The following is a 26,161-nucleotide window of genomic DNA, read 5'->3' as shown; positions in this document are numbered from 1 at the left end:
CTGCTGCTGCAGACGGCGCGTTCATAGTATTGTAGACGTAGGAAACATTCAGGCTACGTTGTATCACGTTCTTCTGTATCAGTGAGTACGAAACGCATTTGTCTACATTGAGAGAGATTTGGCAATCTTTACACTAATTGAATCATCATCATCAGCAGCAGCAGCCTACTTTCATATCCACTGCAGGACGAAGACCTCTCCCCGTGATCTCCATTTACCCCTATCTTACTCTAGCTTATTCCAACTTGCATCTGCAAACTTGCTAATTTCATCACTCCCCCTAATTTTCAGCCGTCCTTGACTGCGCTTCCCTACCCTTGGCACCCGTTCTGTTTTCTGCCCTACAAATTACATGACCCGCGAAGCTCCATATTTTTTTCTCGTAATGTCAATTACAATGCCCGTTATCCCCATTTGCTCTCCCACTTCATCGCTGTCATCCTTTCTCTTAACGTTACGCCTAACATATTTTGCTCCATCGCTCTTTGCGCATTCCTTTATCTTGTCGAGCTTCTTTGTTAACTTTCAAGTTCTCTGCCCCATATATTAGCGCCGGTAGAATGCAATGATTGCACACTTTACATTTAAACTACAGTGGTAAGCTCCCAGTCAGGATTCGGCGATGACTGCCGCATGCACTCCAACCCATTTTCTTCTTCTGTCATCTTCCGTCTCATGGCCGCGCTCACCTGTGAGTAATTGACTTAGATAAACGTACTCCTATACAGGCTCAAGAAGCTAACTGGCGATTGGATATGTATCGCAAAATAGGAATAAGGTTCGGGCATTCTGTGAATGAGCAGATTTTTAACAATGAAAAATCATCAGCTAAGAGCATACATTTACATTGATTTTTGAAGGTGATTATCTTACGCTTCTTCAAAAAAGAAGCATAAGGACGGTTACAATGAAAAGTAGAGAGAGGTCAGTTGGGGCAAGCGTATCCGCAGCCTGTTACGCCTCACGGGGGGAAAGGGAACGGCGTGATGCAAGGAAGGGGAGACGCAGGTGACGGTGTAATAGTGCGAATAATTATATGCACATTGTCTTATAATAGCATATCATGCACGTGCTCCTGCCTTCAGCCTGTTTTAGCGGTACTCCTTCATAGACACAAAAAAAAAACAAAACATAGCGAGCGATTCGTCAAATAATTTCCAATGTTTTCACAGCTGGAAAGCATCGAGGACGAGGTTGTCTTCCAGTTCCTTAATATTTTCATTCAATACAGGAACAATAATTTTACAGGCATATAGAAATGCTGCATCGACATGCCTACTCTTATCAATGCATGTGTCTTCGCTGATTCGCTGTGTCTCAAATCCGAAGAAGAAGCAACTGCTGAACACCGTTACAAATTGGATGTTAGACTGGAGATTGTAGGCGAAACGCTTCTGAGTGTGCTATGTGTATTTATTATAGCGGGTTCTGATACTCAGCGTGCCGTTATAGTTATGAGTATTGCTCGGTAGCTACTTTAACCGGGGATTTGCTGTCTACCTGTTTACAGGTGGCCTCAGTAATTAGTGGCATTGTGAACGTGGGGTTTTAATGACGTCTCACTAACACTTGTCTCCTTATTCGGCATTACAGGTGTGAAAAAACTTAGGATACCATGAAACCGGCGCCACTTTTCAGCGTAAGGTGAGTGCCGACGCATTTGCGCCTCTTACCGCGGCTGCACCGTGTGTTATCTTCACAGGCGTGTAAGGCAACTGCTCCTTGGTCGTTGTATTTCTTTGGAAAGTGATTCTTCTTCCTACGTGTAGCCGCCGAAGAAAGCGTTTTAAAATATAAGCAATCGCCTCGCGTGATAGATTTCACTTCAAACTACCAACCGCGCAATATTTTTATCTTTTTTTTGGCTTTCTGTTATTCCAAATGCGTGATACTATTACGGTCTGGACACACTTGCTCAGTGAAATCTTCCGTTCATGCCCAGCTGTTTCGAGACGTGCTGGCGTATGATCAATGCACTGAAACAACACTGTTGGTATCGGCATCGTTCATTTTTTCCCGTATCTCTGCAATGTTCTTGTTTGTGCTAATGCTGCCGACTAAATACGGCTCTGTCTAGAGTCTTAATTTATTGAAGTTTGTTTCCTGTGTTATCAACATGTCAAAGCCCCTTACGTTGTTTTGTGCAGTGTGGCCGATGTACACTAGCCCGCTATAGGCTGCTTCAAAAATAAATATTTGGTGCGGTGTTTAGAGGGATTGAGTACTGGTGTCACATCAGCGCAATATATAATAGTGTGATTTACTTTGTGTATATTTCGGTGATTGACAACATCTGGTTGGGTCTAGCAATACGCTAACTGCGCTGTCGTCGCCAACATAAATGTGTTAATAATGTGCATCGCCTTGAAACGAAAACGTCAACAAAAATTAGACAGTTCAAGTAGACTTTTGACAAATCGACTTGAGGTGAAAATTGAATTTTCAGCTTAGATTACCTGCTTTATTTAATGTTAAATGAACTCCAAACAGATGAAAGAATGCAAGTTATAGTGGTAGGTTACGCACATAAAATCACAAATATCTGTATTTTGCAAGTAAAAGACACGTTGTCAACAACAACGACGACAATAACAACGACAAACAACTAGAACAAGACAACAAGAACAACAACAACAATAATGGTAATAATAATACTTTATTATCATTTTGCAGTGCGGTACATAACATATGGGACCGGCCAAAGCCATGAAAGAGGCTTGCGGGACATAGGCTCGGCAACATCGGAGAGCGAAAAAGTAAATCGCAACAAAAGTCACTGGAGTCCCAAACAAAGAATAACATTGTGCATGAAAGACAGAAATCCAATTGACAAGAACATCAAGCAAACGAGCAGATACAGAGGAAAAAAAAGACAGCAAACATATACAGTTTCACATTAGCTTAATCATCCGCAATTAAACTGCTTTAAGCAAAGATATAATCAGGCATATCATTGGATATTTGAGGAACATAGACACATCTTCTGACTTTGCCGTATCTTCCTCTATAATGAGGTGTAACGTAGCGCAGCACTTGCCGTAATGCTTTAGGAGCAACATAATTACGTTTGAGCTCGGAGTTCCAGAAGTGTCGCAACACAAGTGTTGGAGTGAATAGAGTTTTAAGCGAAGGAAGACCAAGACACAACGACAAATTAGCATTGTCAGCCACGGACGAACTGTACGCATAATATTTTAGCACACTCCTCAATATGTCATCAATCCACCACTGCCAATGAGCAGAACAATATGAACATAGTGTAACTGCGAAACAAGATATGTTGCATGCAAGTGCAGCCATTATCGCTATTTTCGCAGATGTGGGCAGAAAATATCTAATGTTAAACAGGAATCAGGTGACGCTCCTGAGCCTAGTACAAGCATATACTAAGTGTACTAAGTACTTCATGTTCAATAATAAAAACGTTCCATGTTTTCCGAGGGTCCGTGTGAATGAGGAATAAACAGTGAATTTACCAGCAGTGTCTGAGCCAGTGTTTAGTCTGATGTTATACTTAGGGCTAGGTAACAATGGACGACGAGAGCTGAAATAGGTCGTTTGCCATCAGTCTGTGAAGTTCCAAACGCTGCAAGATTCAAAAGAACACAAGCAATCTGATTTTCAAACACGCTGAGGCACTTCGTCCACTATATCCTTAAAACATTTGTGGTTTATTGGCGCTCCTGAAAGGATAGAAAGATACTGCAAGCTAGACGCTCAAGGTTGCATTTTAACGGGGCGTCAGCAATAACGGACTCTTACGAAGGTCAAATAAACAGCTTTGCCATTTACCGATGTTGTCGCTGGATTTAGCAACTTTCTTCTCTGTTTCAAATCTAAATTTCTTTCAATACAGTGAACGATGACATTTTAGCGACATGATAGAACCGTAGGCGACACTTTAGTCACCTCTAAGCTAGGAAAGTCGCGTGGAAAGCAACCTTGCAGAGCGCACTACTTTATTCGAAAGCTACATGTAAGCGCCCGAAATTGGCTATAGGTCACGTAGCCTCTCTGGCCGTGATGAAGAAAAGGTTGAGTTAGCAGCATTCATACGGTGCTCTCACAATGCACGATTTCTTTTATTTTTTACAAAACTAACTTGAGTGGATCGTATGCTTCTGGCTCTTCACTTTCACTAAATACGTTCCTATTATGGACATGTACAACTTTTTTTTCGAAAGCAGCTGGTGAATGATAACATAGATCAACTATAGAAGGGCATGTACAGGCGTATACATATACACGGTGTCCCATGTAACTTGAACCAAACATTAAAAATATGCAAATTCTACGTAGCTGGACAGAACCGACGTAAAGTAGCTTGCCGTCACATGGACATACTCACATTATTTTCTTCATTCCGCTTAAATAGGTGATTAGGCTTAATAATTATTCAGCATCTCAAATATTGTAATTAGATGAAAAGTGTCAATGAGAAAATTGTAGAGCAATATGAAAAACTCCCGATACGGGTTTGTGTTGCTCGATACGTGCTACATAAAAGTGTTATTCTGAGTGTGAAATCAGCTCACGAATAAATGCAAAATGCTACGAGCGGGCTGTCGTTCGGCAATCTTGTGTATAATATTTGAGCAATTGCTTAATTAATGAAGACTGATTATCAAATTAGGCGGAATGAAATAAAATATTCTGAGTATCACCAAGCAAAAACATTACTTGTGTTCTGTCGAGATACGTGGCATTCCCATAATTTTAATTTTTGGCTCAAGTAACGTGGGAGACCCTGTATATGGAGGAGCGGCTTGGCTCGTTTACGTGAGCCTGAAAACACTGCTTCCTTATAGCATGGATTTCGGACAATTATTTTGGTTAATTAAACATTATCTCTAATGCTGCTTCTAAGTTAAACGTAGACAAAAGTCAACCCAAATAATTTCTGTGAACGTTATCCGCGATGTGATCACAGAAAAGATGGGGAAATTTTCTAAATCTGGCGCATCGCTGAAGAGGTCGTTATTCCAGGAATAATAAGAAGGGTGTGAAATAAGATTAGGAAATGCGAGCAGTCCTCCAGAGCGACGTTATTGGCTGCAAGCTACATCGTGTAGTATTTTTGACGCTAGAAGAACTACTGAAGTTGTTTAGCATTACAGCCGGATTACCGTTACAGCCAATAAATAAATAAATAAATAAATAAATAAATAAATAAATAAATAAATATATCGGGCATGAACCCTGCTAACCAACACCTGCATATCTCGACGAATAAGCCTTCGCTGATTTCAGTTTACTTATCTACTACGCACCCAAAATACTCCAAATTGCCGAAAATAAATTTCCAATGAAAGTCACTGCGCCCAAACATCAAATTTGTCGCAGAGCGTCATGTTCTGGTGGGAACCACTGCGGCAACACAATCTATGCTGCTTCGTTCTGAGGTGTCTTCTGTACTCTCGTTCTGGCGATTAGGAACATTGATATGCAATGCACAAAACAGGCACACATATTTCGTTTCGAGGTTCCTAGGGCCGCATCCTTTGCAAGTAATCGCGCTGATGCCGAAGTCGTGCAACTTAGTACGGAAAGAAAAAGTGATCCTGCACAACGAAATCAAGACACAGAATTGACGTTCTTATACTGTTAAGCTATTGTCAGCCTTTATTTATTGCACAGGTTTCAATAAACTTGCAAAATGAGTCGGCATATTTTAGCAATTGTTTTTTTTTCATTAGGTACGTGGAAACGCTCTATAGAAAACATGCTAGAAACGCAGAACTGTTTTCGTAAATCCCGGTGAGCAGAGCCTTCACGGTCAATGTAACATATATACGTGAGGAACTTTTTTTTTTTGTGTGTGTGATTATACGCAGGGATAGAAAAGCGATTACTGGGTCCTGGAAGAACAGCGAAAAAGAAGGGAACGGAACCTGCGCTTTCAGCAAAGACGCGGTCGCGTGTCAGCGCCCTGGCGCCGACGTTTACACGTCGAGAGCCGGTCGCCGGCGTGACGAATCCAATGCCAAGGCAAAACCGAGTCCAATCGCGGCGCCGCTTCGGCAGACGTCAAGAATGCGTTCTCACCAAAACGCTGTGTCACGGGCTTGACGTAAAGGGAAAAAAGCAGAAGAACGATGATGAAGCAAAGAAACACGAATTACGTAAGCCGCGGTCGACCCGGAAAATGATTCTAGCGTGCTTCCCGGCCGGCGCGAGACGGCGCGTGCGTCGTTCTCTCGCTACACGTGACGGGCAAATTTCCAGCGCTTGCTCCTGGCGACCTTTGACCTGTACACAGGGGCGTTAATGCCCATCTTACGTGCTGGATTTCTCGACGTTCTTGTTTTCTTGATTGACACGTGGAGAGGGATGCCGAGCGATTAAGCTAAACGTCGTGGTGCCGACGATTCTCGAAAATTCAGAGTGCCGAGGATCCTCTGCCCAAGACTATGCCCTACGAGGAACGCCGAGAGCGGAACTCGTTCGAGGAAGAAATTGACTGGGAGACGAGCTTACGTTATCCTTTTGTCTTGTGCAGTTTAATGGCTTCTGCGCTTCTTTCTTTTCAGTGGTAGCGCAACCACCATCAACAACTGTCACTCCGTAGCTTCGTCCGGAGCAAATATAGTGCCGCGCCGATCACGTATGTATGTGCGGGCACTTCACGGAGTCGTAGCTCGGTCCTCCCCCCCCCCCCCCTTCCCGTAAATTTATAGCGAGCGTCGCAGCATTCCGAAAGTTCAGTGTACCGACACTTGGGGGGGGGGAAGGAGGCGCTCTTCTCACCTGCACACAGCTTGAGTGCACGCCCGCGTAGTCTCGTCCGTGCCCTTCTTACCCAACTTTAAGCGGACCGACGCGGTCAGGGCCTCGTCTGGTGGTGCGTTGTCGGTCGCGCGTGCCGAAACCGTTTCCTCCCCGCTCTCGTGTTCTTAACTTCTTAATGCCGGAATGGCGTGCGGAACACCGGACATCGTCATGGCACTGACAGCCCAGGCGCGCGCGGTTCGCGTGCGCCACGAGCACACCCGTAATCACCTTCGCCGCTGAGTAAACATGAGTGCTTTCGCGGTTTTATTTATGTTTTTGTTCTCTCTCACTCTCATCGTGCTTACGCGGTGACTTTGAGGCCTGTACCACCCCCCACTCTCTTTCTGCTCGACTTTTCGCCTTCCCACTCGGCACTTCATTTTATTTTACTTTGCCTTCGCGTACCGCTCGCCTTTGTTCAACCCCAGTCGGCACGTCTCCGCCGCGGTCGGTCTAGAACCGCGCACAGCGCACAGCCCGAGGAGAACGGACGAGCGTGTGCCTTCGACGAAGGAGTGACGCGTGCCGTGCGTGGGCGGTCATTCGAGGCCGATTCGAGAGGTGCTGACCTTCGCCGAGCGCACTGCTATATATATAGAGAGAGAGCGAGCGAGAGGTCACTGCCTCTCACTGCAGATGAGCGAACGAGATTTCTGTTATTTTCGCCTCTATTCAATTTTCTTTTTCGGAGAATGTTTCTTGTCTAGCTGCTTCTTTGACGGCATTCCGTCCTACTTATTTGGAACTCTTCTTATTTTTTTCGAGAGGAGCGCTGTGAGAGCAATGTTTTAGTCACCTAACGTCGCATGGAATGTGTAACGTTATGGTACTCGTGGGGATTTCCGCTTGTGTTGTACCAAACTTTTCCAAGTTTTCTTCTCTATATGACTGTTCCATTCGTACCAGACAATTAGGGGATAGAGTCCAGACAAATAACCAGCTGCAAAAATGGAGCCTTATAACAAATGGGGCCCAGCAAGCAAATACAGGCACATGTTATACAGAGGCGTCATGCAGACTGTTCCATCAGGCCCCCACATGGCGCAATAACATTTCAAAAAGGACAAAAGATGTAATTTGACATATCGGAGAATACAATGTCTGCAACAAAAGGGAACGCACGTAAAATGCAAACAAGTAATGTATTATTACAAACAAGTAATGCGCCTGTGTTCGTCTTCCTTTTTCGTGTGCCGTCCCATTGCGCTGTATTTCGTGTGTGTCTGTGTGTGTGTGTGTGTGTGTGTGTGTGTGTGTGTGTGTGTGTGTGTGTGTGTGTGTGTGTGTGTGTGTGTGTGTGTGTGTGTGTGTGTGTGTGTTTGTGTTTGTGTTTGTGTTTGTGTGTGTGTGTGTGTGTGTGTGTGTGTGTGTGTGTGTGTGTGTGTGTGTGTGTGTGTGTGTGTGTGTGTGTGTGTGTGTGTGTGTGTGTGTGTGTGTGTGTCCGCACTTACGACCTTCAACTATGATAGGCAGTTACCAGGTTGGCTTTGGTGCAAAACGACACACGTACATACAAAACGCCATACATTTTGATGCTGTGTGCAGAGTACAGAAGCCGACCGCTTCTACAGCACAGTTAACAATATCCCAATGTTAGGTACTATCGAAAGTTGCTTGATGTTGTCCGGAAACAAGATCTCGCAAATCTCTTTCGCTTTTACACTATGCATCTACACTATGCAAAATATATTTCATTAGGAAGAAACATTCAGGAATGCCGGCGACGTTCTGGAGACAACAAAAAATGTTCGCGAAATATCAATTGGTATATTTAGTGATATCACATAGAGCAAGCGAGATTCTGGAAACAAAGTACGCATGGTTACGTTAACAATCATTATCTGACAATCTTGAAACTTCTCTGTATTTCTTTTTTCTATTTATTGCAGGTTCACAAATAGAGCAGTTCCTTAATACTCCCATAGATTAACATTGGAAACAATTCAGAAACGCATGAGGACTGCACAGTCATTCTATGTGCCCATTGTCAGCCCCGGAATATTAGTTATGTTCAGTTATCTGTGTCAAATCTCTGCTATTTGACGCGTTCTTACTGCCTCAAAATAGTGGTTGCTTTTCCTTCACAACTGCTCCTTGTGATTCGTTTATGCCACGTGAAGTTTACACTTCATTAACCTCTGTAATGTTCTTTTTTATTGTTTTTAGTTTTCAATTTTGTTTACTGCATCACCTTCCTTCCTCGCATAATTTAAAACTAAATAATTATCTTAATTAGCATCATTCATGTCCAATCACAGCCTTCTAGGCAAGAGCCAAGACTGTCGGTAATCTTGTTTATTATTCCGAGTAAAAGACGATCTTACGAGGCATGGCGAGAAAAATGCCGAGCAGCGCGGTAGAGTGTGGCGGATACCCGCAAGCTACTGGGTAGCATAGGATGACCCCACTGATAATGAACGAGAGCAGCAGTTGCTACCCCTGCAGTAGTGGCATCTTATTGCTAATTACCATGTTGAGAACTTCTACTCCTTTTATTGGACTTGAAGACGGGCGCTATGATACCGCACTCTCGTTTTCACCACTGTAACGCTTTTGCTTGGTTCCTTGTTGACGTGATAGAACATATATGAACTGCTCTGCGAATTGAGTGAGGCGTTGTACGGTAGCCCCTATTGTCTGGTATGGATGGACCCTAGCAATAAACGAAAATTTTACAAAAAAGTGTGAACGATGAAGGCAAGTACCCAAACAGTAAAAGTAATAATAATGATAAATGAAAAAATAATAATAATAATAAAGGAAAAAACAAAAGAAGGTTCGAGCTATATTGTAAGCTCTGACCTTACTTACTTCGACAGCCGCATTCTCCTAGACGGTAAGCCTTATCTTAAAGTTAGCTTTGCTCACCCGCATATTCCTGACTAAACATGCCGAACACCAGCACAGAAAGAAATCTATAATACTAGTAATAATAATTACAACAAGAACAACAACAAAATGAAACTACAAGACACTTTGAATCTACTACAACAGCCGGAACATCTTGTACGCGCAAACAACTCGATAAGCGATAGTATAAGCCATCGTTGAAGTTATTTCAGATCAACATTAAGGTTTAAGAAAATTGAGTCCCCTTCTTTCTACGAACTCAAAAGCCGTCTATGTACGCGAACGCACGAAAAATGACGATCATGCGAGAACATGACCCCCCTTTCGCACTTTTTCCAATTTTCTTACATCACGTGCTCGATGAAATATGCCACACACACAAAAAACAACAACTGCTTCGTCCCACGGTAACGCGTCGACTGACCAATTGAATGAGCCACTTTCAGCGCTTTCCGTCCTGCTGGCCAGGCCAGCGTCGAACAAGACAACTCTCGAAGCGGCAGTGTCAAACGCATGCTCGCGCCATCAACTTCAAAGCGTCTCACTGCAGCAAAAGTGAGGACAGATACGCAGTGCGAGAGGGCGTAACAGGAGGACGAGGAGGAGGGTGCGGTCCTTGGAGCGGCAGCCGCGTCAGGCTACCGAAACGTAATTGCCTATAGCACCCTCGTCCCCGCAGGAATGCTTTGGCGCATGCGTGAGTCTGAATGAAAGGAACGAAGAGAACAGACTGGCACACACGGAGACACGAACGAAAGAAAACTTAAGAACGATAGAAGAACAGCGGGGAGGAAGCGGTCACAGAAACATCGGTCATCTCCTTCCGCAGGGCCATTTGCACCCCGCTCAAGAGGGCGCTTCTTTAGAAAAAGAAGGAGCTGCTCGTCAGGCTCTATTCCCGTTGCTTTGTATAGCTAGTTTTTTGTTTTATGTGATGAACTGTCGCAGGGGTTACTTTGTTTCGTTAACTCGCTTATATATATATATATATATATATATATATATATATATATATATATATATATATATATATATATATATATATATATATTCTTTTTGTATCTTCGTACTATACTTCCAGGACGTGTGCATCAGGCGTGCGAAACATGACATCATGAAAAAGTAAAACAATCAATAAACCGCAGCCACATCTCTGCGTTTTCTTTGTAAGGAATGAAAATAAGAGCACCAATAGGAGTCAAAGAAACAGAGTCCTCAACTTCAACATTCGCCAACAACAACAACAAACAAACAAAACTGGACGAATCGTTTCACGGCGATGATGGTTTGACTCTTACTTCGCCTTTAAGTTTCTATAAAGCAAGAAGCCGCAAGCACGACGACAAGATGGACGAAAAAAGAAAAAGTTGCAGTAAGTAGCCTGCAGAACCGCCTTCTCGTCGCGTGCGGTGGTGAAGGCACGAATAGCCAGCTCTGCGCAGTATTAACAAGGAGAAGCCTGGCGGGCAAAAATTGTCGCTGCCCGGCACACAATACGGCCCCCTCGCTCGACTCCCAGCAAGCGCGGCGCCGCGACCGCGCGGAGACGTCGTCGCGGCCGTCATTGAATAGAGCTCATAACGCGGGGCATTTGAGCCTCCGGAGAGAGAGAGAGAGAGAGTTGGGTGAGGGCCGCTGAAAGGAAAGATCGTCGCTCGCCGCAAAAAAGCCATTTGTTCTCGCGGACGGACGAGAGAAAGCCGCAAAGAGCTCCTCGGCGGCTTCGAGTCTCGGGCAGCGCGGAGACGCACAGACATACGCGCAGACGCGCTATGCGCCGCGGAGAATGCAAGGAACGGACGAGAGGCGAAGCTCGGGGCAAAGCGTGCGAGACGCCCGGTGGACCGCATCATCGCCCTGGCGATTTTTCCTCCTCCTCGCGCGCGCGGCCCCAATGCATCCAGTTGTTTCCCTCCGGTTGCGCTTCCGGAGACCCCCCACCCCATGTTGTAGCGTGTCGCTGCTATTCGCGACGCCGAAGACGGCGCCCGCCACGACGTTACATATACATGGCTGCGGTGGCGCCCGCGCATTGCCGCTCGGAAATGCACATCGCGACGCGAGCCGCGGTCTGTGACGATGCGAGCGTGTCGGAGCGCGAATGGCCGCGCTGCGCGTCGCGTCGAGACGTCTTTCTGCGTGCGCTCGCCTCCTGTAGCCTGAGGAATAGAGGGAGGGAGGGGGGAGGGATGTGTGGTCGGGTGGGGTGAGCCCATTGTCCTGCCGCCTGGACGACGAGTTCTGCGAAGCGTTATGTCGCGAGAGCCCCCGCGTTCTCGTCCTTGGAAGGAAGAAGAACGTGCCGGGGACACCCACCGCCACCAGCGCTATGGCGGGCCGCGATGCGAGGCCAGTGGTGTGCGTGCGTTTGAGAGCGAGGAATCCGCCGGGAGGACGCGCCTGGCGCCCACGGTCCAGAGGGTTTCAATGGATATTCAGCGGCCGCGGTGCATGACGCATTCCGCAACGCGCGCGATCGTGCCCTCTGCCGCGTTCTGCGTGGACGCCGCGCGCGGTCGTCGGCAAGATAGAGGCAAGTGCGACAACTGCGTTGGTGCGGCACATACATAAAAGATGCGCGCCTGGCAGCCCGGCGCGCTTTTGGAGGCCGCTCATGCCGATTCTGCCGATATCTGCTAGCCGCGCGCGCGGCGAAAAGTGGGGCGCGCTCCATCGTATATTACGCGCGTCCGCGGCCATCTGCCACGCCTGCTTAGCGGCGAACGCGCACGACGACGGCCTGGCTATTCGGCTCTTCGTTCTTCTTGGCGAATCGTATTTCTTTTTTTTTTTGACGCAGCTCCTTCCAAGCTCGGTCATCCTCTTCGGGGGCTCCGGAAGGAACGATCGCTCATCCTCGTTTCCCGAGATTCGTTCACATTTTTTGGGTCGCAGCCGTTAAGCCATGGCGATGTGAACTTCGTATACGGGGGCATGCGATGGGAGGGCTGAGGGGGCTTGTATACACGCACGCAAAAAAAGAAAGTTCAGTTCCTGGCATGACATAAACGAGGATCAATGGTCGGCGAGGAAGATGATGTAGCTTAACGTGCCTGTTTCTGTCCACCTTGTTCGGTAAAGTCAGAGAACGCAGGGTGAACTGGATAAGACGAAGAAGTCATGCAATATTACTGACTCTTGCTTACTTACATAATTGGCGCAGTATCTATCAGAAGAGTGCGCTACTGGCGGGTGCGGCAATTACAATTCATGTGCGTCGCCAGACGTCATCTTCACTCTTTATCCACACGACATTTCCAGGCCGAGAGATGCGATGTTTGATCATAGCTAATGCACCTTTGTTTACTGAAATCGCGCATTTCTATACGTTCAACGACGACGTTTCATTTCTTTTTTTCTATGTTACGCAAATGTATTATGGATATTAGACTCTCACAAAAAAGGGCTGAAGTTGGCTTCTCCTCACAAAGACATTTACTGTGGCGAAGCCAACTTTGACAAGCGCTAATTCAAGCAGGTTATCCATGTTGCGCCAGCGTTTGCGGGGCACGCGCGGTTGTATAAATTACACACATATTTATTGAAGTATTAACTAATGCACTATTCTGCGGAGAATCTATTGAACGATAGTAGTTTCCAGAAAAAGAATGTAGTCGAGGCTCCTGAACAGCCGCATGATGATGTTAAACACATTCCGCCACATTTATAAACAACCGTGAGTTATGTTCTTAGGTCAAAAAGCGGGATACTGAGTCTCCAAGCAGGATGTGAGGACAGGAAGCAAAAAGCACACATGGCCATCTTTGTGTCATTGTGGCTCGTAAATATACAGCTGCGCGCTGAGTCTGTTCTGACGTGCTTCCCGATCTTAATCGTGATTTTGATGGTGAACAGGATTCATGTGCAATACATACATGCGAGCACAGCACACTCCGCCACGTGAACATAAGAACAATATTTTTACTTTTTTCCTGTTTATAGATGTAGCCGTCTGTGCGCCTTATGAGAGATATTGGACGCAACACACACACAAAAAAAAAAGACTTTCTTGAAACACGTTTCGACTAGTCAAGCAAGTCAGGGCCACGCGCACGAAGCGTTTCGTTCGTATGAACTATATGCTTGTCATTTTCTGTTAGCCTTCGCCAATAATCTGTCCAGCATCAGGATTGGCTGGAATTTGCTTTTACGAACAATTCTAACGTAATAGGTTTTTGATAATACGGACCCCTTTCCTTCCTGCCTTCAGCGGCCCTCACAGGGTCAAAGACATGTCCTAAGATACCGCATAGGTGATATATTCAAGTAATTCTTATGCATTTTCTTCTATGCCAACATTTCTGGTTAACAAAAAAAAGTAACAAGGAGTCTCTCGAGCGCTTATTCTTACAGCACTAAAGTAATATTTCAAAAAGAGGCCGTGTGTAAAATGCGAATGTTCCACACCTGTTCTTAGTTAAACGCAGACGATCATCGGAGTGGTTTGTATTTTGTTCGTTTATGTTTACTTTTTTCATGAATGTATGAATATTCTTCTTGCAGTTCCCTTCAGCTGATCATAAACGCGTGTAGAAAACCACTGGTACTTTGATTTTCCGTTTTGTCAACATATGCATTCTACAAGAGGAGGGATACAACTGAACAGCCTTTTGAGGCTTCGGCTTCCACTATTTAACTTTCATGGCAATTCAGGACCCGTTTAAAAAAGAAAGATACCAATAACCTTACGGCTCCAACGGTGGTGTCTAGCTTTGAAGTTCTGAATGGAACGTGCCTAATTAACTTACAGTGGAACCTGACTCTCTACACTGCCGCGACAAAGGCCGCAGTTAACTGTGACTCGTAGCGCGTTATTTAATAATAATAATAATAATAATAATAATAATAATAATAATAATAATAATAATAATGTTTATTGCCACACAATATACAAAACAACACAAGCAGGCCGGTCTAAGCCTTAGTTGGCTTGTAGGACCGTGCCAATGAATATGACAGACAAGGCAAAAAGATGTACAAGAATTGATGAGATGCATGAAAAAAAAATGAAAGGCAAAACATTAAGAAGAAGAAGATAACATTTAGTTATCTACATATAACAAAATTGAAGAGGTAAATATTGCGATGCAAAAAAAAAAAAAAACAATGTACAAGCGGGTAATTTTACTCTAGCTGCTTTAAGATGTGTTTGAGCGTTCTTTTTGATGTCGCGTTAAATATCTCTTCTGGTAATTTGTTAAATATGTCAGGCACATAAGCACAGCGTCTGGCCGTGCCATACCTTGTGGCTGAATGCACATAATAATAATAATAATAATAATAATAATAATAATAATAATAATAATAATAATAATAATAATAATAATAATAATAATAATAATAATAATAATAATAATAATAATAATAAATCGCATATTTATCATGCCCCAGAACAACTCTAAGGTCTCGGTGCTGGTGCACGCATGCATAAAAAAAAAGACGAGAAAACTGCAGGAGAATATAAGTAAAAAAAATCGCCATGAATAAAAACAAAAAAAAACGTTTGAAAAGATAACTGCACATAAAAAAAGCGCAAGGTGAAATCAAAAAAAGGAGAAGGGCAGTTAAACATCTATTTAAACTATAACACAACGACGCAAAGCTCAGAAAGTAACAATGAGAGCGAGTTATGAAAAATATCAAGATCATGAGAACAAGCGTTAGAGACTGTGGACAGCATTCTGTGCACAGTTGAGTGTGGTTGATGGCAGGCAGGAACGTGGAAAGGTCTATGTTCTCTACTGACCTTGCGCGGAATACGAAACATAATACAACTGAGGAGTTCGAGGCAGGCTATCGTGAAGGAGGTTGAAAAAGAAAAGCAGAAGGTCAGCGCGATTACGTCGGCAACGAAGTAAAGGTAATGACAATAATCTGACAGTGCTAGAACATGGTCCAGAGTGGTGGTGATATGTGCTCACAAACGTTTTCTGGACCCGATCTATAATGTCACTGTTGGATCTGGAAATACCATTCGAGACGACCGACGTGTATTCGTGTTGAGGCACACATACTGTTGCGTGCAACTTGCGGAAAGGTGTAAGACAACTGAATTCCCTCGGTAGTCTGTGAACATAACCATGACGTCTGAAACCCCGCATTGCAACGCGTTTAGTAGGGAGCATAAAATTGCAAGATTGTATCAAAAAGTACACCGAGATCATCGATCTCACAGACCTTAAACAACGGTAAAGAATCAACCTGCAAAATAAGAAGAAAAACATTCTTGCTGTTTTGCGCGTGAAAGTCACTACTTTGCTCATGGTGGCATTCAATATGGGTTATCTTTTCACCGTTTAGAAAAAAGGACAGGTCCGACTGGAGGGTGCGAAAGTCATCAACATTGTGAATTTTCTTTGAATTCTTCGCGTCATTTGTATATGAAAGGAAAGCAGAGTTCGAAATAGCGAAAAGAACGTCATTAATAAAAGATTAGGAAAGGGAGTGGTCGTAATACTGATCCTTGAGGGACGTCCCTAGTTGTCATGTAAAAAAAGAAATGTTTGGCCATTGACCTCAACACAGCATGATCTATAAAGAAGGTAAATGCGCAAGATATTGACGATTGGCGAGTCATCACCAAAATGCGTAAGCTTGATCAGAAGCAGTGAATGGCTGACTACATGAAAAGCTTTGCTGAGGTCACAGTAAGTGGCGTCAACTCGCCACCTTTGAAGCACCGGTGCGGTTGTCCGTGTCGTGAGACTTGAGGGACTTGCGATGGTGGTGCGATGGGTGAGACATCCCGGTTGATTCGGAATCAATGAGTTATTCACAGTAAAAAGATAAAAATAAATACGTTATGAAGAGCGAGCTCCAGAATCTTAGAGGTGTCACAGAGAAGATAACTCGGGCGATAATTCGAGACACCAGTTTTACAGCCAGACGTAAACACAGGGGAAAACACGAGCAGTTTATCACGTGCGAGAGAAAGTGGAATGATTCAAAGACTTGTTAAATATAGATGTCAATACCGGGGCAAATATAAAACCGTATAATAATAATAATAATAATAATAATAAGAATAAGAATAATAATAATAATAATAATAATAATAAGAAGAAGAAGAAGAAGAAGAAGAAGAAGAATAAGAAGAATGACTAATACGTCGCCTCCGCACGTTCTGCTCAACCAACATGACGCGAAATGTTTACGTCTACGCAATAGGGCATACATAATCATACATAATACACTGTTTCGGTCAATGCTTTGCGAATACAAAATCTAGAAGAGCAAAACACGAAGCATAACGGAGGCATGTAAAGGGGAGTATTTGGTCTTTCTTATCAGAGTAAGACGTGCTGCCCGGTTGCTCAAAAACGAATGGATGTTGTGGAGCAAGGCATGGAACAACCTGAGCAAGGTAAATGGTCAACTTCCTATTTTGTCTTGTTAAGACATCAATTTCTATTGTTTTCCAGGAATCTGAATAGCACAAGTTACTCGGTTGAGGAACATAAAGCGATAACCGTAAGGCGCAACGTGCTCATTAGATTAATATGGCGCACAAATTATGCACGTAAACATACATAGTGTGGCCTAATCCACAAGGGGTACGTATGTCAAGCTCGTGACAAGGGGGAGAAAACAGACTAATATCAGCAGAAACGCTATGTACTGGCTGCGAAAAGGAAGCAAGAAACGTAGAAATATATTCCGGAGATTATCGCACACATCGTGCCGCGATTTCTGGGACCATGTACTTGACCGTCGTCTTTCGCAGAGGGTCACAATTGTACTGCTGCACGCTTTGAAGACACCCGAGCCTTTGATACTGCCTTTGATACTGCCTTTGATACTGCCTTTGATACTGCATTTTATACTGCATTTTATACTGCATTTTATACTGCATTTTATACTGCATTTGATACCGCATTTGACACTGCCTTTGATACTGACTTTGATACTGACTTTGATAGCGCAGTGAACGCTTTTCTGCGCGCGCATCCCTTGTTACCTCTTTCTCCTGTTCCACCCGCTTCCCCCTACCCCAGTGCAGAGTAGAAAACAAGGTACAACTTAGTTAAGGGGACACTAAAGCGAAACAATAAATCAATTTATACTAATGAAGCATTGTTTCAGAACCTTGAAGGCAGTCATTTCAAAAAGATAGTTTGATTATTAGATTAGAAAATGAAGGTCCAAGTATCAGTATTTGAATTTCGCGCCGAAACCCCAGCCCCGATACGCCAGCGTTACGTCATCGATTCCGAAGTATGTTTTCGCATTTGGGCAGCGTTGGCTGAGTGAAGATTCCCGAAACTTACCATGTTTAATATTTGGTTCCTTTAGAACACAATGTAGTCAATCTGTACCGCTATATATAATTAGTAGGCCCTAGAAGATGCCATAAAAATCTATGACGTCACAGCCACCAGGTGCGGGGACTTAAGTAGGCGTCGCCACCCGTATTTCGTTCTTGCGCTTTTTCTGGCTTACCAAACGTCTTATCGTTGTAAGAGTGGGGTTTTTGGTGTTGTAGAAAGGTAATTTACTGATGCAGAAGAAATCATTTTTCACTTAAGTGTCCCTTTAACATCCATGCCTTTCTTTTTCTCATCTATCCCTTGCTCTCATAAATAGCAATAATGTGGCCACGAAGACGGGGGGAGGGGGGGCGCTTGTTCGTTCGCTGCACTTATATTTTATAATGAAAAATAACTGCTTCTTCAGCAAATGTTCTTGCTCTCGATGCCTACTTTGTGTCTACACAAAACCGCAAGTTCAATATTCCGGACGGTGTCGTTAGCACTGGCATTTCATGCTATCGGGTTGTAACCGCCGGAACGTGTTCAAACCATTCATCAAACCATTCTTCCCCGATGACTTTATAGGAACAATGAAGGAGTATATTCACATTGCCTGCTTTCATGTTTCCTGCATATGGGTAAATTTCTTCCATGTATCATCTTGTGAAACACAGGAAGATGCGATACTAGGACGGAGAAAAAGGACATTTGCTGCCGTTGTCTAATGTCTCGCTGTTTTCACCAAGCCACTTCCAAACTTTTAAGTTTACTAAAGTAGTGGTAGTAATAGTAGTAGTAGTAGTAGAAGAAAAAGAAGAGGAGGAAGGACAAGAAAAACAAATATGAATTTGCAGCGTCCCAACTACCGGTCTTTTGATCAAAGCTTGCACTGTGCGTTCAAAGGGGAAGGCGAACTTATATGCACACTTACTCGAACCTTAGTTTTTCTTTTCCATTTCATTTGCACAAGAACATTTTGGAGGCTCAAGAAATGCTATATGATATTAGAGTTGAACATTATGCTAAAATCTGGGCGCTGAGCACGCTCCCTCCTAGAGCCGGATCAGAATGATTCAGTACGAAGGCACTTAAGCCGACTTTTCGCTGTTAACTGGCATTTCGAGCACGCCTAAGCATTGTTCCAAGTGGTTGCGAATTCTCTCGTCAATCTCTCTGTCTCTGTATGTTGCAGCATGTGCGATGCAAGTGAACATACCAACAGTTACGAATAAGAATAAAGTAAACCGAGTAACCAAGCCACAACTTACACTCAAGCTGAGCGCCAACTGTCCAGCTTGAGCAACGTCGCGAGCGATCGGGTCCCTATTGCTCTAGTTTCCGAAATCCCCGCAAGATGTCGACCGTCACCGCCCACCTTGCGCAACCTCGCGGTTTCCCTTCTCCGATCGCCTACTCTTCCACAACCAGCATCACGTGCTTCGCTCGCTCGTGGCCTTTTTTGTTTCACGCGCGCTCTCCCCTTTCTCGAGTCAGTCGCACGCAGTGCCGAGGAACGAAAGTACGGAGAAAAGCAAAAAAAAGAAAGCGAAAAACAGGAACGAAACGGTAAATAAACCGACGGAGGGGAGGGTGGGGCTCCGAGAGGCGAAACGCGAGGGCGCCGTGGCTCCGATTGGCTCGAGCCCGGCTCGAAAACAAAAGCGCCCGCTTCCTCATTGGCCACGCACGTAACGCGCGCAATAGCTCCTCCGCCAAGAAGACGGAACGGAAGGGAAGCACGGGAGGAATCGGGTGAAGTGGCGGCGGCGCCCTTCTTCTCCTCCTCCTCCTCCTCACGGCACTCTCCCCGTCCTCGCTCTCTGGGCCACCGCCGTGTCTCGAAACCTCTCTCCTCCTTTCCTTTTCCACCGCGCTCCCTCGAAACACCCTCGATTTTACTTTTTTTTACTTTTTTTCCCTCCTTTTCGTTTCGAGCTTTCCTTCCCGCTTTCTCAGCGACGTCGTCGACCCGCAGGCACAAATTTGCCCGTATGGCCGACTAAACACTACTTTACAGATTTCGATCGCCGCCAGCTCCTTATTTTTTCCTTTGCTGCTTTCCCGCGATCAAAGCGAAGAACGTTTTCGCTGGAGGGAATAAAAAGGTGGCAGGATGAAAAACAAAACAAATCGAGCCAAAGCGAGGCAAGACGAAGCCAGATCCAGGCGGTCGACGCCGGCTGGCGCCCGTCAGGTTCCCTTAGGGCTTTAGGCGTTGGAGGTAAGAGGGAAAGGCGGCATGTAGAGGTATCGGGAAACAGGGAAACGCTGCTGCTGCTGCTGCCGCGTCGTGTTGCTAAAGGGCTCTCCGATCTTCGCTCGCACTTTGCGGATAGTTCTGGGAGAAAACAGAGCTAGAGGCGCAAACCTCGAAGAAATGTGTAGCGAAGGGAAGGCGAAACACGGCCACTCTCGCGAGGGAAAACGCGGCAATGGCTGGCGAGGGAACGCCTCGCTCGCAAACCGAAATAGACGTGTATATACAACGTAGCTGTAGCAAGGGTACGGCAAATCGAGAGCGATTGTGGCCTTCTATATGGGTCCGTTGCTCGGAAACGCTGTGTGACGCTTTCAGCAGCGCATTAAGCGCGTTATTAGTTTGTCTTAAAGGCGTGCGCGTGCATTCAGGGCATGTTTCGACGTGTATTATTGGGAAGAATACGGAAAATATTGTTTAATTACCTTTCATTGTTGTTAATTTGGCCTATTAGTGAAAAAAGGAAAGTGCAATACGTGTTGTCCATAACAAAGCTTACAGCCGTGAGCAAAAGTACACAGACCATGGGAGCGCGTGCCAAAATGCATCGTCGCGCCATCTTCTGGCACGACGCCTGCTGTGGAAAGTGGCGCTCGAGTGATGTTGCGCGTCCCATGATATCTGCCGGCATGTCGTGCCGCCTTCCTCAGCGAGGTGCGCTGTTTGTCGACTAAACATTCAACGGTCCGAGCTGCGGCCTGTGCCTCTTCCTCTTCTCCGTCACATCAGGCCCGCTGGTTCACTGAGTGACTGCGGCCAAGCTGCCTTGCGCGTCCGTCGCCCATCTCGTTTCATCGGTTATGGTGTAGCCTGCTGCGTACCCTATCGCCTTTTCACGACTCAAGCAGAATCCCCATATCGGCTTGATGCGGCCTTATGTTATCGGAAGCGCTTCAAGTGTCTGCTGCGGCTCATTGAAGCATATAGTTTTCCAATCGACGTCCTTTGTCGCGCAAGATGATGGCAACAGCTTATCAACACTTTCTTCTGTGAATGTAGCAGCAGCGCGGGTTCAGCAAATATTGGAAGCGTTTGCGATGACGTAACGCCGCAGTAAGAAGCAAGGCATTCTGGCCTAGTCGTCAAAAAGGGCGAGAGTAGGCAGTAGGCCGCGCAATAACCGAAGAAGCCAGCTCTGGCAGTGAAGATATGACGGAGGCGCAGATATGACGGAGCACATGAATCGGCGCAGGTGACTGCCCGTTGAACGTTCAGCCATCGAGCAGCACACGTCATCAAGGAAAGACGGCAGATATGATGGAACGCGCATGCGCACCGGCGCTCTGGCGCCACTCTCGACATCAGGAGTCCAGAGCGACGCCGTTTGGCACTTTTGGCAGACCCACTCTGGTACGCGCTCTCGTGGACTGCGTACTTTTGCTCACGGGTGCACGCGACGTACTTCCAGCTCTGCGATCGATTGCAGCCTGTGCAATCAGCAAAAGCACAGCCCCCGAGACTGGTTTCTGCTACGTGGTGGGAGGTTTAGTGGCAGATTTGTAGACTACCTATTCATCTGTGAAAAGCAAACAGAAACACACTCGTATCGAAGAAAACGCTAAGCTCTGAACACACCATGAGCCTATAAAATTTTCTTTGTCGGCTGTAGTTTGTGTACTGGCTCTAATTGCGTTGCGCACATTGAGCGCACTTATATCGTAAGAAAAAACGCTAGAGAGGGTACGATTTCTTCTCCGAAGTGCAGCATATTATGATTAAATAAATGCGTGTGGGCCTACTTCGTCTATGATGCTGCAGGGGTGCTTTGTCGAACTTTTTGTCCATAATGAGCTGAATGATCCTGTTTAACCACCTGCAAGGGGCTGTTAATTTCAGCACATATGGTTTGTTACAATGCTAGGGGCCTGTGGTTCAGCGCACTATTACAGGTCACAAGTTTAGGACTCGTAATCGTCACGCATGCATATGTGGATGTATAGGTCTTGCAAGCACGAACTCCTTCTGCTGTGGATCACTTTTCCCTTACGTTGACCCGCGGCTACAAAATGGCCGCAGTTTAAAAGGCACAGCAAAAGAAACAGCAAACTGTTCTCATTCCTTTTTTTTTTATAATTGCTTCGAGTATCTTTTTGACTTGTTTGTACTTTAAATCATGTCTCCCCCAAACACACATACAGTGTAATGCCGCTCGGCACTGTGGGTAAAGAAATAAATAAATTAATTAATGTATTAATAAATAATTCAGTTCAGGCTGAAAATGAACTCTTTAAAACTTCTGTCATCGTTAAATTCGTGGAGGAGACTCATTACTCAAAGAGAAAGCGAAAACAAAGTTTCCATTTTGTTTTAATTTCGCACCGTTACACCAGTGGGTGGTACGTCAATATCAGGGGCGTAGCCGGGGGAGGGGGGTGGCTTTATAGGGCTTCAGACCCCCCCCCCCCCCCGAAATTTTTTTGGGCTGTCCGAGCACCGCCGACTAAAGCAAGCCCCGGCGCTTGAAATCATTGTGGATTTTGTCTAGAATGGCTGAAAAGACATTTCACTGCGAACATTGCGATCTCGGGCTGGATTTCGTGGCAACGACCATGTACCGGGAGTGAAATAAAACAAGCAGCCCCATCCGAGCACAAAGTTTCATGGGCGTTTTGATGGCGAACGGGCTCGCCGTGGCACCTCGCGGAGGCCGCGGAATCTATGGAGCGCATGGATGTCAATTCCGAAACTTTATGGGTATAAATGTCAAACTTTTTATGTGAAGGGTGTATTGACATTTCCAAAGTTGTGCTTTAAATTTTCAATTGCGGAACTTTGTGGGTTTAATGCTGTTGTAAACATTTCACGCCAAAGGTGCATTGACTTTTCTAAAGCCTTAGATCAGAGTATACAACGAGACAAGCCAAATCAACACACTATCAGACATGTTGACAAAGCACGAAGCGAGGTCCGATGAGACGAAGCGTTGTGGTGGATCATTTGTGCCGTCCATGTCGCATAAAAAAATACCATTTTTTTTCACCTACGCCAAAGCATCCATGTCAAGACACTAAAGCCAGCCAAGGTAACTACGTTCCTATTTATTTTTTTCTGCTTTGACTTTTATTCACGCGGTCACAATGAACCTCTTCAATTTCTTTGTTCTCGGTACCCTACCCGCGGGGTGCCAGAGCCAGCCAGACCACATACGTTTTTCTCGTGTTGCCCCGACCACCGCGCGGCGCACTTCGCGGTGCGAGTTCGGTTTGCTCTGGCCGAGTGTATTTTCACTTGGCAGAGTTTTGGACGCTTTCTGGCGAGCAGACGAGAAAAAGAAACAATGGTCGCTCGCCGCAATCACCGTGGGGACTCGATGAATTGCACCGCGTTCGCTTGAGCGCAACCTCTCCGGAAAGTCTCGTCTCGCCGATGTAGGATACTGAGCAGTATTCGTATGGTTCTCGGTGAACCAAGCGTCTCACGTTTTCTGTGATATTCCTTCGGTAGCCACATTAGGTGCCCAAAGTAGGCATTCGATTGCAGCCAACATACTTTCCGTTGCGTTTCTTCATTTCGGTGCCCCTGCCCCACAAAAGGAAGAAAAAAAAAACATTGTTGCGACGCAGTGAATTGTGACATGGTGAAAGTTCGATTTTGTTATTTCTTTTGCTTAAAGTAATGGGCCATGGGACGCTTCAGTTGCCGGATACTCTTATTATATTATTACGATAGCACTTATATGGACACGCCAGGCGCATTCCTGCCGTCGCCGTCTCCCTCAGTCCAAGGGCGATAACATCGTGACTGAGCACCGCATGCTGTATGTGCGAGTGAAAGCATGGGCGTGGGGTGTTGAATGGGTGAGCCGACAATGGTTTCTCAGTCTTGTGTGCACAAAGGAGAAAAGCGGGGAGCAAGCGTGTCACGCGCGATACATCGGGGGGAGTGGCTGGAATGGGGTGGGATCTAGGATTCTGTGAATCTGTGATTGTGCAATGTGTTTATTTGCCTTGTTTGACGCATTATATACAGTGACTTTTTCTTAGATACGCAGATTTATTGGAGACCTATACGTATATTTAAACACCTTGTTGCGAGGTTTTGTGTATACGTGCAGTGAACTTTATTTGCACTGACACTTTCTTGCCCTTTATCAAGTTGTATCTTCGCAGTTGTATATCCCATTGTATCTTCACATATCTAATGTACGAGGACGAGTCAAATGAAAGTGAGCCAACCAACCCCGCACAATAATGGTTTGGTTCATTATCTGCGAGGCATGCGCGTAGGAGAGAGGTATCTCTCATTTACAAAAGTGACACGCAGGTGGGAGGATAAAGGTTCTTTAATGCTCTCATACACTGGGTTGAACTTGATTGTGTGACATATATGACACTGCAAAAGCTGAACAGCGTGGTGCCGTGAAGTTTTTGACAGCTGAAGGTATTTCCCGAGAAGAAATTAGTCGCCGTATGACTGCCGTGTACGTTAAACATTGCATTTCATTGGCCACTGGGAAGCGCTGGAGCAAACGGTTCAAAGAAGGACGTGAAATTTGCAAAGACGATCCAAAACCGGGCCATAGCCGTCGTGCAATCACCCCCCAACATATGAGTTGATGAGACCAGAACGGAGTATAAGCATCGATGAACTTGCAGAGCGTGTGAACATCAGTCACGGGTCGGTTCACGCCATAATTCATGAGCATCCCTGATATCGGCTCTTGTGTGCGCAATGAATGCCCAAGTTTTGAACCACCGCCAGAAGAGAGAGAGAGTTTCGGCGCTGCATTGACTCATCTGGTCCGGTATCACAATGAGGGTGATGACTTCTTGTCTGCAACTGCGATCGGGAAAGAACCATGATGCCACTACTACGAGCCTGACACACGACGGCAAAGTTCCAAGTGAAAACATTCGGATTCACCACCCCCAAAGAAAGCACAGACCGTCATTTCTGCCGGCATGGTATTGTTGGCTTTTTTTTCTTTTTGATCGTCAGGGGCCTATACTGATAAAATTTGCTAAACCTAGAGAGATTATCAATCTTTTCCGACATTTTGAAGTGGCGGATCGGCCGCGTGTCGCAGTCAAGAACAAATGACGTGGAAAATAGACGAATTCAGTCATCTTTCTCCACGACAATGCCCGTGCCTACGTCGGTGATGTGGTTAATACAAAACTGGCAAAGTTGAAGTGCAAAAAGTGGAAACGCTGCGACATCCGCCATGCAGCTCAGACCTGGCGCCTTGCGAATTCCACATTTTGGGGCAATTAAGAAAACAGCTCAATGGAACCAGATTCGCGAGGGACGATGATGTGAAAGAGTCAGTCGCGGACTTTTTGAAGCAGCAACCCAAGGAATTTTATAAGACGGGAATCACGCGACTCGTTAGTCAATGGGACAAACGTCTAAATGCTCATGGAGGCTACTTTTAAATAAAGTACCCCGTTTGTCATATATTCGCATTGGCTCACTTTCATTTGACTCGCCTTCGTACATTTTGCAGAACTCCTGCTTTTTATACGTGCTCTCAGTTGCGACTCTAATTTCGGTGCATTTACTCACGACACACGACCGGTGACAGCTGCCCCTCTGTAAAACATTGGAACAAATGACTGCGTCATTGAGATTTTTAACTGGCCGTTGCATATGTACAAGAATGTAAACACGGTCCTTGAATGACAAAGTTTCATTAACATGTTTGTTCTCAACTTGTTCATTTCATGGCCTTTACATGTTTCATATCAACGGCATGTACTGCTTTGCTAGTTTCAAACTGATGTAGTCCAAATGTTCATGTGATGTTTTCTTTACTTATTAAACAGACAAAAACATGCAAGCATTGATATAAGTTATGTTGGGCAAATTTTTAGCACATGCGAGTATATTCTTTTATGAAAGAATGTATATTTTACTTGTTTTTACAGTGCGTAGCGTTCAACAATTCGTTTGCAGCATCTTTGGCAATGGCAATGCAATTATAATTTACGTATTTGATCTCTTGACAAATTGTTTATGAGGAAGCTTTAGCTCGGGCCCAACTTCAACACGGCCTATTCAAATACATGTAGAACGCAGGAACGCTTTTCTGCGA

The 26,161-nt window shown here is 45.2% G+C and overlaps 1 long non-coding RNA gene across 1 annotated transcript in view; it reads left to right on the top strand.

Moving 5' to 3' along the window:
* LOC142571104 (uncharacterized) overlaps window positions 1-26,161 on the top strand; it is a 636,802-nt gene that overhangs the window by 178,562 nt on the left and 432,079 nt on the right. Inside the window, exon 2 of the long non-coding RNA XR_012825753.1 lies at window positions 1,594-1,644. This is a non-coding gene — a long non-coding RNA (uncharacterized LOC142571104). The remainder of the gene's footprint in view (window positions 1-1,593; window positions 1,645-26,161) is intronic.

The sequence above is a fragment of the Dermacentor variabilis genome, chromosome 2, assembly GCF_050947875.1.
Source record: "Dermacentor variabilis isolate Ectoservices chromosome 2, ASM5094787v1, whole genome shotgun sequence".
In the NCBI taxonomy this organism is placed as follows: domain Eukaryota; kingdom Metazoa; phylum Arthropoda; class Arachnida; order Ixodida; family Ixodidae; genus Dermacentor; species Dermacentor variabilis.
The sequence above is the reverse complement of the archived record's forward strand: the minus strand, read 5'-3'. Positions and strand labels throughout refer to the sequence as shown.